Raw genomic sequence first — 14872 nt, forward strand, 5'->3', positions numbered from 1 at the left:
AAATGGCCAAGTAATAAAGTCAAAGAATGCCAATTTATATCATATAAATGTAAGGGTAAAAATGTAACTACGCTACACAAACTAACGGTGTTAGAGATTTGAGGGTTGACCGTTAAGTTGAGGGGCCATTTTGTCGCATTTTGTAGTACAGGGGGTATATGCGACTCTGGTGATAGTAGGGGGTGCACTTTGTATTTACCCCTATAAGGTTTACATGTTTCTTTTTTTAATTCCCAAGACCAAATTGCAGGACAAAAGCTTGCTACCGGGATGATTATAGTAGGTAAAATCCTTTTCTTCATTTTGACTTATTATATATATGTTTACGTACCAGCTAGTTTTTATATATATCCTACCACTATATATATGCAGTGGTGCTACTTACTGTAACCGGTGCGGTTATAGTGTCCATTGTCATATGGTTCTACCTCAAAAGACGACATTCGCGAGCTGTCTCAAACCAGAAATATAACCAAGATGTCGAAAGTATTCTAGTCCAACATGGAATTTTGGCTCCAAAAAGATACAAATATTCAGAGATCAAGAAAATGACCAAATCATTCAATGAGAAACTTGGTAAAGGAGGATATGGTAGTGTTTACAAAGGTGTACTCCCTGATGGATCCCTCGTTGCTGTCAAGGTTTTGATCGAAACCGATAGCAATGGAGAAGAATTCATTAATGAATTTGCTAGCATCAGTAGAACCTCGCATGTTAATATTGTCAATCTCTTGGGATTTTCCTTTGATCAAAATAATAGATCTCTAGTGTACGAATATATGCCAAAAAAATCTTTGGACAAGTACTTGATAAATGATTGTCCACTGGATTTAGACAAATTGTGCAAGATTGCAGTTGGAGTTGCCAAAGGTTTGGAATATCTGCACATGGGATGCAATACTAGAATAGTTCATTTCGATATTAAGCCTCAGAACATTCTGTTAGACGAGGAATTTTGTCCGAAAATATCTGATTTTGGGCTTGCTAAGCTATGCAAGAAGAAGCAGAGTATATTATCAGTGTTTGGGACAAGAGGGACTATTGGGTATATTGCTCCTGAAGTATTTTCTAGAAATTTTGGAGGAGTTTCTCATAAATCTGATGTCTATAGCTATGGAATGATGGTTCTTGAAATGGCTGGAGCCAGAAAATTTGTCGAAAAGGAAGCAATTCAATCGAGTGAGAACTATTTCCCTGACAAAATCTACGAGTATGTAGTTGATGTCACCAGGAAATTAGACGATATTATGATTGATGGTGAAGAAGAAATTGCAAGGAAAATGTTTTTGGTCGGATTTTGGTGCATTCAGACATCTCCATCGGATAGGCCACCGATGTCTAAGGTTGTTGAAATGTTAGAAGGAAGTATAGAGTCCATACTAATTCCTCCAAAGCCAGTTCTGTGTAATCCTAGTGTTCCGGATAAAGAAATTTCCTCATTTTCATCATATGTAGAGACAGAAAATTCCGCTGAAGATTAGGTATTGATTTGGAATCACATATAATCACCCAAAATATCTAGAATGATTCATGATATGAATTTTCTCGAATGTTATAACGATACACTTTTATAGATAGTCTCCCTCTTTTCCTCTAATTATGCAACTTACTAAGGGGTTTCTCTATTTTTTGCTTCAATTAACTTTTAAAAGGATGTAGCATTTTCTCTTATCATTGTAGGGGGTTGCACAAACATTAAGTTTTACAACTTTATTCAAGGTTTAAAAATTAATGTTTATGATCATCTTAAAGAATTTGAAAAGTCAATTTGTAGTACAATTTAAGGGCTATATGTATCCTTATTTTACTTTGTATCTTTCATATACATATGCTTTGTTATTCCGTGTCATTAGCTAAAAGTCCCGAGTTTTTAGCATTTGGTACCTCTGTGCAATGTCTAATGGCTAACAAAGCCCCTATATTAAAACAATTAGCATTTACCCTTCTCTGATGGGTTGTATTTAGGACACCACTCCCTATCAGAAAAAGGTTCGTTAACTATAATGAAATGACTATATTACCCCTACGAAGATATATAATATATACTGCTAATAAAAAATCTTCCCCCAAATTGTGAAATAAACCCACTATGTAAAACATATTAAAAAAAAAAAAAAATAGAACTAAATATTTATTTAAACAAAACATAATGCCAAAAATATATACTAAATGTAAAATAATAAAAAGAAAAAGAAATTAAAAGAAGTCATCTTCTTCCCCACCCAAACATCCGTCCACCAACCCATCCTGCTCCTCCTCCACATCCGCTCGTACAAGGCGACGGCAGCTGCTCCAGCGGCTGCAACGCCACCACCTCGAAAATTAATGGCCGACGAGAAGAAAGCAATCCGAAAACCAGGATTCTTGAAACTCGGAGCCCTGATGCGATTCTTGCCGAAAATGGATTCTATCACACAACAACAATTGCAGACCCATGGATTCTCCTTCTCAATCTAATGGGATTGCCGAAAATGGGATGATGAAGATGATTTTTGGTAATGGATTTTGGTTGGTTTGGAGAAGAAGGTTTTTTGAAAATATTAAGGACTAAATTGGAAGAGGGTTTTTTTTTGGGTGAATCTGTAATTTTCCAAAAAAGATAATTTAAAGGGCATTTGGGTCTTCTGAGGTCAAAACACACACACTCGGTCGCATAATCGACAAGTGTAGTGCACAATCAACTCACAGGGACTTCATTGGCTTTAACTTCTCATCATAAGGGGGTATGTGCTAATTATTTTAGCATAGGGTTTTTTTTCAGCCATTAGACATTACACAAGCGTACCGAATGTAGCTCTAAAAGTCCCACAACAATATATCATATAATTTTATTAGCAATAAGTCACACGATATGCGACTGAAAGTGTGTTTTTTGCAAGGCACACGATATTTTGCAAGGCACACGATATACTTATCAAAAAAAAAAAGTCACACAATATTTTGCAACGCAAATTTAGACGAGCTAGGGTGTTTGGCTAAGCTTATAAGATGTTAAAAATAGTTTATAAGATATTTTAAGAGTTTTTCCAAAATATTTGGTAAATTTAAAAAAAAAAAAAAAGATCTTAAACTTTATAAAAATAATTTGTTGGAGGGCACATAAGATTTGTTTTTAAAAAGTAACTCTACCTCCCCTTTCGATTTAACATTTTAAAATGAGTAAAAATATAGCAGATACGTTTATTATCCAAACACTTTAAAAATTAATTCTAAAAATAAGATTTAACAGCTTATCCGGTCTTAAAACATCTTATCTGACATAGAGTTCATCAGGTGATGAAGATAAAATTGGAGAAGACAGTACACTCCATGCCGGTGCGCGATTGTTTTTTGAGAAAACAATAAGTGTTCTCATTCTCTTTCAGATTAAGTTATGTCTCACTTTATCGGATTTATTTGTTACAAGAATCTTAAATATAGTTTTGAAAGTTAAGACTGATCGATCCAACGAATCCAACTAGACTTTCCAACGGCAAATCTCAAATCAAGTGAGTCTCGTCAATCAACTTTTTCTTTAATTTATTAACATTATTTTAAATGATCCATAAGCCTAACTAATATTAGAATTTAGAAAGAGTGAAAATCAGATTTTACGAGATTCGTAATTTATTTGTTTTAATCAGAACTTTTATGATTCGCGAGTCTAAGTTTTGATAGGTGTGGACTCCAAATATGGAGCTTATGCATGTATGTTCATGCTGCTAACTGTAAGGAGAATAAGAAAAGTGTGGTCGTTTTGCTAACTATAAGGAGAATATGTTTGTGTTTGAGGCCGTTAGATCATGTTTCTTTTTTTTTTTTTTTTTTTTTTGGCCAAAGAAATGTACTTTTATTCCGATAAGGCACAGGGGGGCCTCGTTAAAAACCTTGTCGGCCTAGAACAAGGAAAAGAGTACCCCCTATTTACAATGATTACGAAAAGTACAAAAACCTAGTCTATCCGATACAATACAAGTCTAACCCTACTAGGAAGATCCGTATAATTGTAATAATATATTCTAGATTTGTGCTCGTGCGCCAACTTGGCTAGACGATCGGCCACCTGATTGCCTTCTCGAAAAGTGTGCTCTATACGCCAATTACCCTTGATGGTATCTCTAATACGAGCAACCACGTATTATATTTCCCATGCAACACTTGTTTGACCTGTGATCATGTCGATCACTGCTTTGGAGTCAGACTCCATAACCACATGATCCAGCTCCAAGTCGTGGCAGAGAAGCAGTCCCTCGAGGATAGCGGTTGCTTCGGCTAGGAGAAGGTTCCCGTGACCGTAATAGTTGGAGAAACCATAGATAAAACAACCTTCATGATTTCTCATAGCACCTCCCCCGTACTCACATCTCCCATCTTCGAACCGTCGACATTAAACTTGAAGGAAGGCGAGTTAGGTGGGTGCCATTTGATCCAACAGCCTTTATGCAATGCAGCGTGTTGGTTGGAATACCTACACGCAAGTGCACGTATCGTACAAGTAATATAGTGGACTAAAAGTCTGGATATCGATCCCACAGGGAATATTTAATTATCTAATCCTAGACGCTAAATTCTACCAATTATTATCAAGCCCACCCTACACAGTCGACTTTAGAGAGAATTAACTAAAATAAATTAAAAAGCAAATTAAAACGACAAAGCAGGAAAGCAAATTAAACACGAAGATTTATCAGAGTAAACAAGCCTAGGATTTTATTCTTCCCCCTATGTGATTATTATTCCCCCAATTCCTTCAATTATGCAAGCAATTAACCCGGATTATTAACCTGAGATGCTAAATTAATCATAACCCGCTTCCGCGTGTATTACGATTCTAATACTCTAAATTCAATTACTATATTCCTATGCAATTAATTCTAGAACACAAGCACAAATCTCAATAATGGCTACCTAAGAGATTAACTATATTCCTATGTTAATACCACAAAAGCTCTTCTACCACAGTTATAATTATTAACCCGATCTTCCGATTCATGCGATTAACAATAACATAAAAGCACATAAGGTGATCAAGTTCATGCACTTAATAAAACAAGTAGAAGAAATAATCCGGAACTAAAACTTGCATAAAATGATAGAAAAGGGTTCATAAATCCCACATAGGGTTCAAAATAAAATCCTAGAAATAAGAAAATTAGCTACTCATGATTAAAGGAAAAACGCAAATAAAATAAATCATAGACGATAAATCTATGCTTGAAGTCTTCGAATTCTTCATCTTCGTTATTGCTTTGTTGCTCTTGAAATCGCGTAAAAAGATCCCCAATTGTGTGCTTGGCTTGGTCTTATATAGAGTGAAAAACTTGGGGAAGAAGGCAGTTTCCCTGTGCAATTAAAATCCCTTTACTGCGCTGCCTCGGGGTCTCGGACGGCCGTCCCACAATATGAACTAAAACTCGGACGGTCGTCCGAGCTTTAAATCTTCAGAATTTTGATTTTTTCACTTTTGACCCATATTTTCTCCAAAATTGCAGTTTTGACCCCATACTTTTCCAATTCTTCAATTTGTACATAAAAGACAATAAATCAACTTTTTAAGCACCAATTATCGTTAAAACACACCAAAAGCTCAAATAAAAAGGTACGATAAAGTGTAAAAATATACTCTTAACACGGCGTTGGGTCCTTGATCCGCAGGTTGAGCTGTTGCAGGGCCAGCTTGCCGCTAGTATCCGTCGTATTCTTCACCATCATGATTTCATTAAGGGCGTCAAGCTGGGGAGCCATGATAAGCAAGATCCCAGTCGTGTTCATGGGGATATCCTCGAACACAGCTCTACATCTCGATTTCCATATCTCCCAACACGCTATCATCAATATACCAAGAGCTATTACACCTTGTTGAGATTTCATACTAAAGTCGGAAGTCCAGGCTTTGATGAGGTGCTTCATAGAACCATAAAAATAGGGCATGTGCCATAAAGAGGCGTAGTATCTCCACACTCCTTGTGCCACGTCAGATTGAATGAAAAGGTGCGATAAGCTCTCCTCTTTGGGGTTCGCGCAACAGAGACAGCGGGACGTAGTAATGAAACCCCGTTTCTTGAGGTTCAAGTCAACCGGGATTGCTCCATACGACAACTTCCAGAAAAAGGCGCCAATTTTCATGGGGATTTTAGTGTGCCACATCCGATTAGCAAATTTTGGTTAGATCATGTTTCTACGAAGACGGATTAACCAATATATAAAGTATGTGTCCTAACTTCATTCTTTAATAGTGATTTAAGATAGGACAAAATGCACTTCACCCCTTACAAATTTCTCATTTTCGCACTTTCCCCCCTAAAAATTCAAAACCTGGATAATCCCCCTTCAAAATATTATTTTGGTTGCATTTTGCCCCATAAGCCAATTTTTTATGGGCATTGTGCAACAAAAATAACATTTTAAAGGGGCAATGTGCAAAAAGATAATGTTTTTAAGCGATAACGTGCAACAAAATAAACATATAAAGGGGCTACGTGCAACAAAAATACTTAATTACGATCAATAATCCGTCGAAATTTTGATATGGGGGCAATGTGCAACAAGAATAACATTTTGAAGAGGGACATTCGCTTTTTAAATTTTTGAGGGAGGTAAAGTGCAAAAATTAGAAATTTTTAGGGGGTGATGTGCAATTTACCCTTTAAGATATGTGTGTTTTTTTTTAATTTTGATTCATCCGCTACTTCTGACGGTCACTTTGGACTCTATTGTAGGTGGATAAACAAGAATTTGAATTCACAGAATTTGTGTATGTTTTGTGTGATGGATTTGCAGTATAATCTCGTAACGGGAACTTTGCTGCTGAATAAATAGGCTCTCATTCCTTGAACTGTATAGTTACTGGAGTCGGAGATATTTACTCGGGCAGAGCCTCAGGAAACTACTCAAGAATCATAAGTTATTTCAAAGGGATTTTGGTTTAAATCAAGAAGCGTCAGGCATTTAATTTCTTGATATGTTTCAGAGGTCTTTGATTAACCTTTTAGTTTATTGTCCACAGGGAATTTCGTTTATCAAATCTGTTGATGCTTCTCATATTTGCGTAATTGCTGAAAATTTGTCGAATTAGTTGGTCCTCGTAACGTTGTTCACATGGTGACAGGCAATGGAGCCAATTATAAAGCTGCAGGGGGTAATTGCTCATGGTGAAATATCCTTCTTTTTTTTTGTCACCATGTACAACTCGCTATGTGAATTTGATATTCAAAGATCTTGGAGATTTGGACATCATTCAAAGTTTAGCTAGTCTCGCCAAGATTACTGTTTTTGTCTACAATTACAAGGTAACTTTGAATTGGCTGAGAACTAGAGAGGTATGGTGATAAATTATCCGTCCCGGTGCAACCCGTTTTGCTACTATCTTTATTGATTTACAAAGCTTACATGAGCATAAGGATGATTTGCATGCTTTGGTCCTTGGTGCTGAGCTTAAGAAATTTTTGAAATGGCCAAGAGGTAGAAAAGTAAAATAAATTTTATTGGAAGAGAAATTTTGGGATAATTGATTGATGACTGTGAGTGTTATGAAACCGTTGATTCGCTTTTTGCGGTTGTGCGACACTGAGAAACCATCGATGGCTTATATATATGAGGGCATGTATACACAAGGTTGTAAAAAACGGAAATCGGGTTGGAGGCGGTTAGGCACTGACTCACGATTAATCGGTGCGGCGGTTAAATCGGAAATAAATTGATTTTTAAAAGTTAATATGATATTTTCTAGATATTATTTAGAAAAATACTCAAAATATATATAAGAAAATATTTAAACACAATTATATCCCGGTTATTTATATATCCTAATGACATAATAAAAATTTAATAATAATAAGATCACAATAGGGAAAATTACATTTTTCGTCCTCATACTTTATCCACTTTTTCAAAATTGTCCCTAAACATTTTGGAGTTACAATAGTAGTCCTTAATCATGCCATTTTTGACAGAATTGGTCCGCCGTTTATTTTTGCAGTTAAGTTGGATGGAAAATGTCATGTGCCTCTCACATGCCTTCAATATACAACACTACATGAAAATGGACTTTTAACAACACGCATTGCGTATTGTTAAAACAGATTTTTCATAATTAAAACTTGATTGAAATTCGAAATTATATAAATTCCAAAAAAAAACAAAATCGATATATATTGTTTTAAAATATTTTGAGAAATATTCTTTAAACAATTGAAACATTGTTTTTAAAAAAATGAAATATTGCTTTCAAAATCAAGATTTTCGGAATTCAAATGAAAACATTGTTTCAAAATAAAATAAAAATTCGATCCGAATAGGTGGGATAAGAAACCTCCATTTCGATCTTCACCCTAATTTAATAATGTAAAACTCGATAAATTGTTTCAAAATATTTTTAGAAGTATTGTCTAAAATAATAATATAATGTTTTAAAACCGGAATTTCTTGAATCCGAATGAAAATTATTGTTTTAAATAAAATAAAATCTGATCGTAATAGGCGGAGTGGAAAACTCCGTTCCAATTTTCACCCTTATTTAATAATCTGAAACTCGATATTTTTTTCCAAAATAAATTCAGAAATATTGTTTAAAAAATCATAGTACTGTCTAAAAAATAATATTTTGTTTCAAAATCGGAATTTTTGGAAATTGAATGAAAATATTCTTTTAAAATAAAATAAAAATTCGATCAAACTAGGCAGCATAAGAAAACTCCTTTTCAATTTTCACCCATATTGAATGATTTAAAACTCGACATATTGTCTCACAATTGGGATATTTGGAATTGCTTAGAGGTGAAAATTGGAATGGAGATTTCTAATTCCCCAATTCCTATCGGGTTTTTATTTTGGTTTGAAACGATATATTTTAATTGAATTCCAAAAATGCGGATTTTGGAACAATATTTTAAACTTTTAAACTATATTTTGATTTTTTAAACAATATTTCCGAAACGAGTTGATTTTTTTGGAATTTACGTGATTTCGATTTTATATTAAATTTTAATTAAAAATAATAATTATAAAAAATATGTTTTAACAAGACGCCGTGCGTGTTGTTGAAAGTCTATTTTCATGTAGTGTTGTAAATTGAAGGCATGTGAGAGGCACATGTCATTTTCCATCCAACTTAACTGCAAAAATTAACGGCGGAACAATTCTGTCGAAAAATGGCATGATTAAGGACTACTATTGTAACTCCAAAATGTTTAGGGACAATTTTGAAAAAGTGGGTAAAGTATGAGGACGAAAAATGTAATTTTCCCGATCACAATACAATAAAAATCCTTATAAAATACATATAAAACTCAAATCTTTTGAATTTAAATTTATTCTTGAACATTACAAGCATATATCATTAGGTTCTTTAACAATAAAAATGAACATAAATAAAATAAAGCATAAACTCATATTTTTTAATTAGAAACTCGACTTTTATTTTTAAATAAAAAAGTTATAAAAAAACAAACGATTTTTGACCTACTTTTGTTTGACCCGCCACCAAGGTTTGACAGCCTAAGACCGCCTCAATCCGCCTCAGACCGCCTTGAACCGCCTAAAACCCAACATGCCAAAACCCGATTTTGCAAAACGTTTACACCAAAATCGTACTGGTTTGGGACCGCCTCCGCCTCGGAGACCGATTAATTGGCCGCCTTGCCCGATTTTTAGAACATTGTGTACGGGGCATACTCAGGGATTATGAATATTTTTAAGGAAAACAAAAATTGTACAAGCCCTACATTGATATTATAGAAAATAGATGGGATCGCATGCTGAAGAAACATCTCCATGCAACAACATATTTTTGGAACCCTATGATCAGTCTTTCTTTTTGTACATAAAGATCCTGAGATTATGACTTATGAGTGGAGTGCTCAATGTGTAGGATAAAGTGGAGGGTGCCGATGGCAACTAATACTGGATGAGTTAAGGATTTTTAGAGAACGTGAGAAGGGCTATGCTCGTGCAAAGACACTTGCTTGTTGTAAAATCACTCGACCGGGTAAATATTGATTTATAATGAATGCTATTGTCTTCTCTTATAGTTTTTAATTTTTACAATTATTGCATTTTTACTTGTTTCAAACACAATTATATTAAGTAGAGTTACATAGTAAAACAGAATGAATTAAACACACGTGACGAAAACCCGGGCATAATTCCACATGAAGAGAACCTGTTACAGATCATTGCTGCTACTTTTAAGGAATAATTGACACCAAATGTGGAAGTCTGCATTTTCAACTAAACTGACCTGCCAATACTTCAATTTGCTTGAGAAAAAAAGTCAATAATTTACACTATTTAAGATTTAATTGATTAAAATTGCACATCATTAATTGCTTTATAAATAAATATAATTGTATATGATTAATTTTATATAAAATAAGTTGCTAGTTATTGTGTAATATGAATGAACAAAATAAAATATTGGAATAAAATTGAATAAAATTTTAAATGTTTGATGAATAAATATTTAAGTTTAAATTAATTTATCATTAATTAACTCTAAGAATATATTATTTTGTATATTATGTATAAAATTCTACCAAAATGTACATTAATATACAATGTTAAATATATATTTAAAATAACAAATGAATTTTATTATAAAATAAAAGAATAGATAAATGGATAATATTAAGTTTAACAAATTAATTGGGTGATCCTTATTAGTTATTTTAAATAAAGATTGAGTAGTTAATTAACTTGATTTGACAATAAGCTAGTATAGGCAATCTTAAATACATTTATAATTAACATCATTAAACACCAATACATCATTTCAATACCATATTTTAATAATTTTCAAATCATCAGGCATATGGCGACAAAAAAAAACATCTCTCATAAAATAAAATAAAATAAACTAATGGAAAAAGAAAAGTAAAAAAATGCAATGTGGTTAGGGGTGTTGCAATGGAATTTTGGAATCCCGCCGATTTCGATTCAAATAAATTTTGAACCGTATTTTTCATTCCGATTTCTAATTTTTCCGATTTTAGTTACAAATGTTTTCATTGTTTTTCGAAATATATAATATAATTTTATGATATATTTTTGTAATTTCATAATTTAATGTATGTTATATTCTATATGAAAAATATGAATAAGAGCCAAATAATCTAAAAACCATAAAAAAAAAAAATTAATTGGTATCAGAACTATATGTTGCATTTTTTTCTTAGGGTAAATAACTTACACCACCTAAACTTTTTAAGTTATTGCGGATCACCACCTGAACAAATTTTTTTTTTTTTTTTTTTGCACGAGTTCACCTGTACTCAATTAATTGTGCCACTTTGCCATTTTTTTGCCCGTTTTCAGATCAAAATGACCGGTTATGAACTCACACGCGTTGCACATGTAAAATCCAATGGTATTGTTGTCTTTTCCATTAACAAAAAAAAAAAAACCTAATTGCTTCAATTTTTCCTCAATTTCCCTCCATTTTTCTCTTTTATCTCCTTTATTTCTCTAATTTGTCTCTCATTCTCCCTTCCCTCCATTTCTCTATTCCGCAGAGAACACCGTACTTCCTCTCTTCTTATTCTTTTATTTGGCGGTGCTAGTTAACCATCGCCGCCCTCTGCCAATGCCGCCTGACTTCACAGGAGGATCCAACAAAGGATTAGCCTGTGGCAGCTGCTGCAACAACAACCACCAGCCCAACCACCGTCGCACCAGAGAAAGCAAACACGAAGGTAATAAGCCTATCGTTGTTCTAATCACCATCTCGCCACTGCTTCACCTAATTTCGCCCCTTCACGACTTGAATTTGACGGAAAGTCCATCCTTTCATTACTTGAATATAACGGCGAATCCGTCCCCTGCATACGACACCGTTTCAATTTCTGTTTTTGGGTGGGTAGGTGTATGGGTGGGTGTTGGTAGGGGGTGGGGTCCGAAAGTGCTTTTTATTTTGGGTTAATAGCATTATACCATCCGAACTTTGCCCGGTTTTGCGGATTACCACCTCAAAAAAAAAAAAAAAAATCCGATCCCACCTGAACTCAATAAATTGTGCCACATTACCCTTTTTTTTGAATTTTCAGGCAAAAGTGGCCGGAATTGGACCCATGTGCTTTGCACATGCGATTTGGAGGGGCTATTTTTGTTTTTGCAAGTTTTAATCCCTAATTCCTCCAATTCTTTCATTTTTTTCCCATTTCTTATTCGCTTCTTAATCGATTAACTCTTTATTATTTTATGAAAAATTATCCAACAATAATTTATTTTCTCATTTTCTTCTGATTACCAAATTGAACTAAAGGAATTGGAATTACTTTGATTTCATTTTCCCTAGAAAACGATAAAGGGTCGATGAAATGAAATGTGTGAGAATGTGTGAATGTCAACGGGAATTAGGGTTGAGTATTTTAGGAATGGACAAGACAGCAATAGCCTTGTAGTTGTCATGTGAAACGCACGTGGGTGAGAACCGGTCATTTTGACCCGCAAACAAGATAAAAAAGGGCAAAGTGGCAGAATTAATTGAGTATAGATGAACTCCTGCAAATTTTTTTTGTTCAGGTGGTGATATGCAAAAACTGAAAAAGTTCAGGTGGTTTAATGCTATTTACCCTTTTTCTTATATCAAAAACTAGGGGTTTGAACTAGCCGAGCTCGCCTCTTTTGGCAGGCTCGAGCTCGAGCTCGTCGAGTTCTTTCTTTTTTGGCTCGAGCTCGAGCTCATGTCCATTTTGTCGAGCTCGAGCTCAAGCTCATTGTTGTTTTTCCTTTTTTTTTTTAAATATTTTTTAATTATTATTTTATTATTATTAAAAATTACAAAATAAATAATAAATTGTAATTATATATATTTTTTAATTTTTATATTTTATTTCTATAATATTTTATATTATTATGCATTATTTAAATAAAAATAATATATAAATAAAAAATAAGGCTCGCGAGCCGGCTCGTGAGCTCACGAACAACTAGAACCTGGCTCGAGCTAAGCTCGTCAGAAAGCTCGAGCTCGCGAGCTCGAGCTCGAAAAACTGGAGTCCGAGTTCGATATTTATTCGAGCCGGCTTACCGAGCTCAAAAAACTCGAGTCATGTCCAACATAGCACATAGGATTTTAGGTGGCCGAAGAAATTGGAGGGATTTATGTGTGACTGGCATCGGCGCATAATTGGTGTGAGCGGCGTCAATCGATCTGCAAAAAATATTAATGGGAATACAAAAATTGAGCAACAATGGGGTGAGCATGATGAGGTTTATGGTTGTGGCGAAGAAAACTAGTGTTATGAAGAACTTAAAAATGGAGAGAGTAAGCATTAGTTGGTGGTTCTTCTGCCCTAGAGGTGATGGTGACTATTTTTATGATGATGAAGAGCGGTGGTAGAGGTGGTGGTGGTGGTGGGAAGAATGAAGGGGATTAGGATTTTTAAAGAAATTCTGAAATTACAATTTAGTCCTTACAACTTAGATGAAGGAATTTCAAAATCAGGTGAAAATTTTCACAGAAAAACATATTTACCCTAGAATAACGCATATACCCCCCTTAAGTGGACGGCCATATTTGAAATCCAGTGAAAGATACACTAAATTCGAAGTTTGGGGTAAAGTGCAACTGGGACACAATTTGGAAGGGGGAGCGTCTCTTTTTCGGTTTCTTAGGGGGGAAAAAGCGAACTGTGAGTTTGTAAGGCGGCAAAGTGCATTTTGCCCTACATTTTATTATAGTTGTTATTGTCCTATATTCAAGGGAAAATTAGCAAGAATCCCAATCTAGGAAATGTAGTTAAGGAAACACCCCCTCCAAAAAATAATTAGAGAAAACCTCTTTAGCTAATATTCTACCCAAATGTTATTTTCATAATTCCAAAGCTACCCTTAGTTGTCTAATATACTCTTTCAAAAACCTAATTATTTTTGACGTTATTTTTGCCGTTCTTTATTTTTTTCTCTTTTCTTCTCTTCCCACTCTCTTCTCTTTCTCTCTCTTCTTTTTCCCTCTTTACAAGATCAGATCTAAGTGTTTGGTGCTGGTCCGGCGACGGGGGCGATGGTAGAAGGCGGCGCGGGCGTAGGTTGGCTGCTGGGCTTCGAGTGGAGGCGGCAGCAGGGCGACGGGGGCTGAAAAATACGCACTGAAGGTAGTTTTGCTTGATTCTACTTATTCGGTATGAATTTTTAATCTAATTTTTCTGCATATTTTTTGATATGGGTGGCTTTGTTTTTGTGGTTTTGAAGGTGGTGGTTCTGTTTTGATTGGTGGTTCAGGTTGTGATTTACTTTATTTGTATAAAAAAATGTTAGAATATGGAAGCGGGGTGGTGATGGTGTGGTGTCGCAGCGATGTCGTGACGATGAAGAGCAAATTTAGGGTTTTTTTGGTGGATTGGGCGGAAGACGGCGCAAAAAGAGAAATTCGCGCATGTTGGGCCTTTAATCGACTACGTGTGATTTAATCGACTATGTCCAATAGTCGATTAAGGCTTAATCGACTATTTTCAGTAGTCGATTGAGGTTAATCGACTCCAATATATAATTTTTTTTTTTGATTTTTTTGTTTATTGATTCCAATTGTATAAATCAATTATAATGTATGCATATTTTTGGTTTTTGTAAAATATAGTTGATTTTGCATTTCTTTGTAATTGTGATTTGTTATTTTTAGTAGTCATATTCTTAATCGACTATGCTTCATAGGTGATTAGTATACCTGATAGGGAAAAAATTAAAAAACTAGAAAAAGAATAATAGAAAATAAAAAAATTAAAGAATTTCCTTAATCAACTATGCTTCATATATAATCGATTAATAAAACTGATTCGAAAAAGGAAAAAAAAAAATAAGCTGATGACTAGCGCGTGACGCAATGATGGTGTGGGCATGATGCAATAATGATGTGGCGGGTTCATTATTGGAAAAAAAGGTGGTTGGAAATGGGTGAGGG

At 34.4% G+C, this 14872-nt stretch overlaps 1 pseudogene; it reads left to right on the forward strand.

The window, feature by feature from the left end:
• The first annotated feature begins 301 nt into the window (after positions 1–301).
• On the forward strand, positions 302–7054 carry LOC148766218 (PR5-like receptor kinase pseudogene; annotated as a pseudogene).
• The last annotated feature ends 7818 nt before the right edge of the window (positions 7055–14872 follow it).

The sequence above is a fragment of the Erythranthe guttata genome, chromosome 12 (genome assembly GCF_056151865.1).
Source record: "Erythranthe guttata isolate IM_541 chromosome 12, IM_541, whole genome shotgun sequence".
Taxonomy (NCBI): domain Eukaryota; kingdom Viridiplantae; phylum Streptophyta; class Magnoliopsida; order Lamiales; family Phrymaceae; genus Erythranthe; species Erythranthe guttata.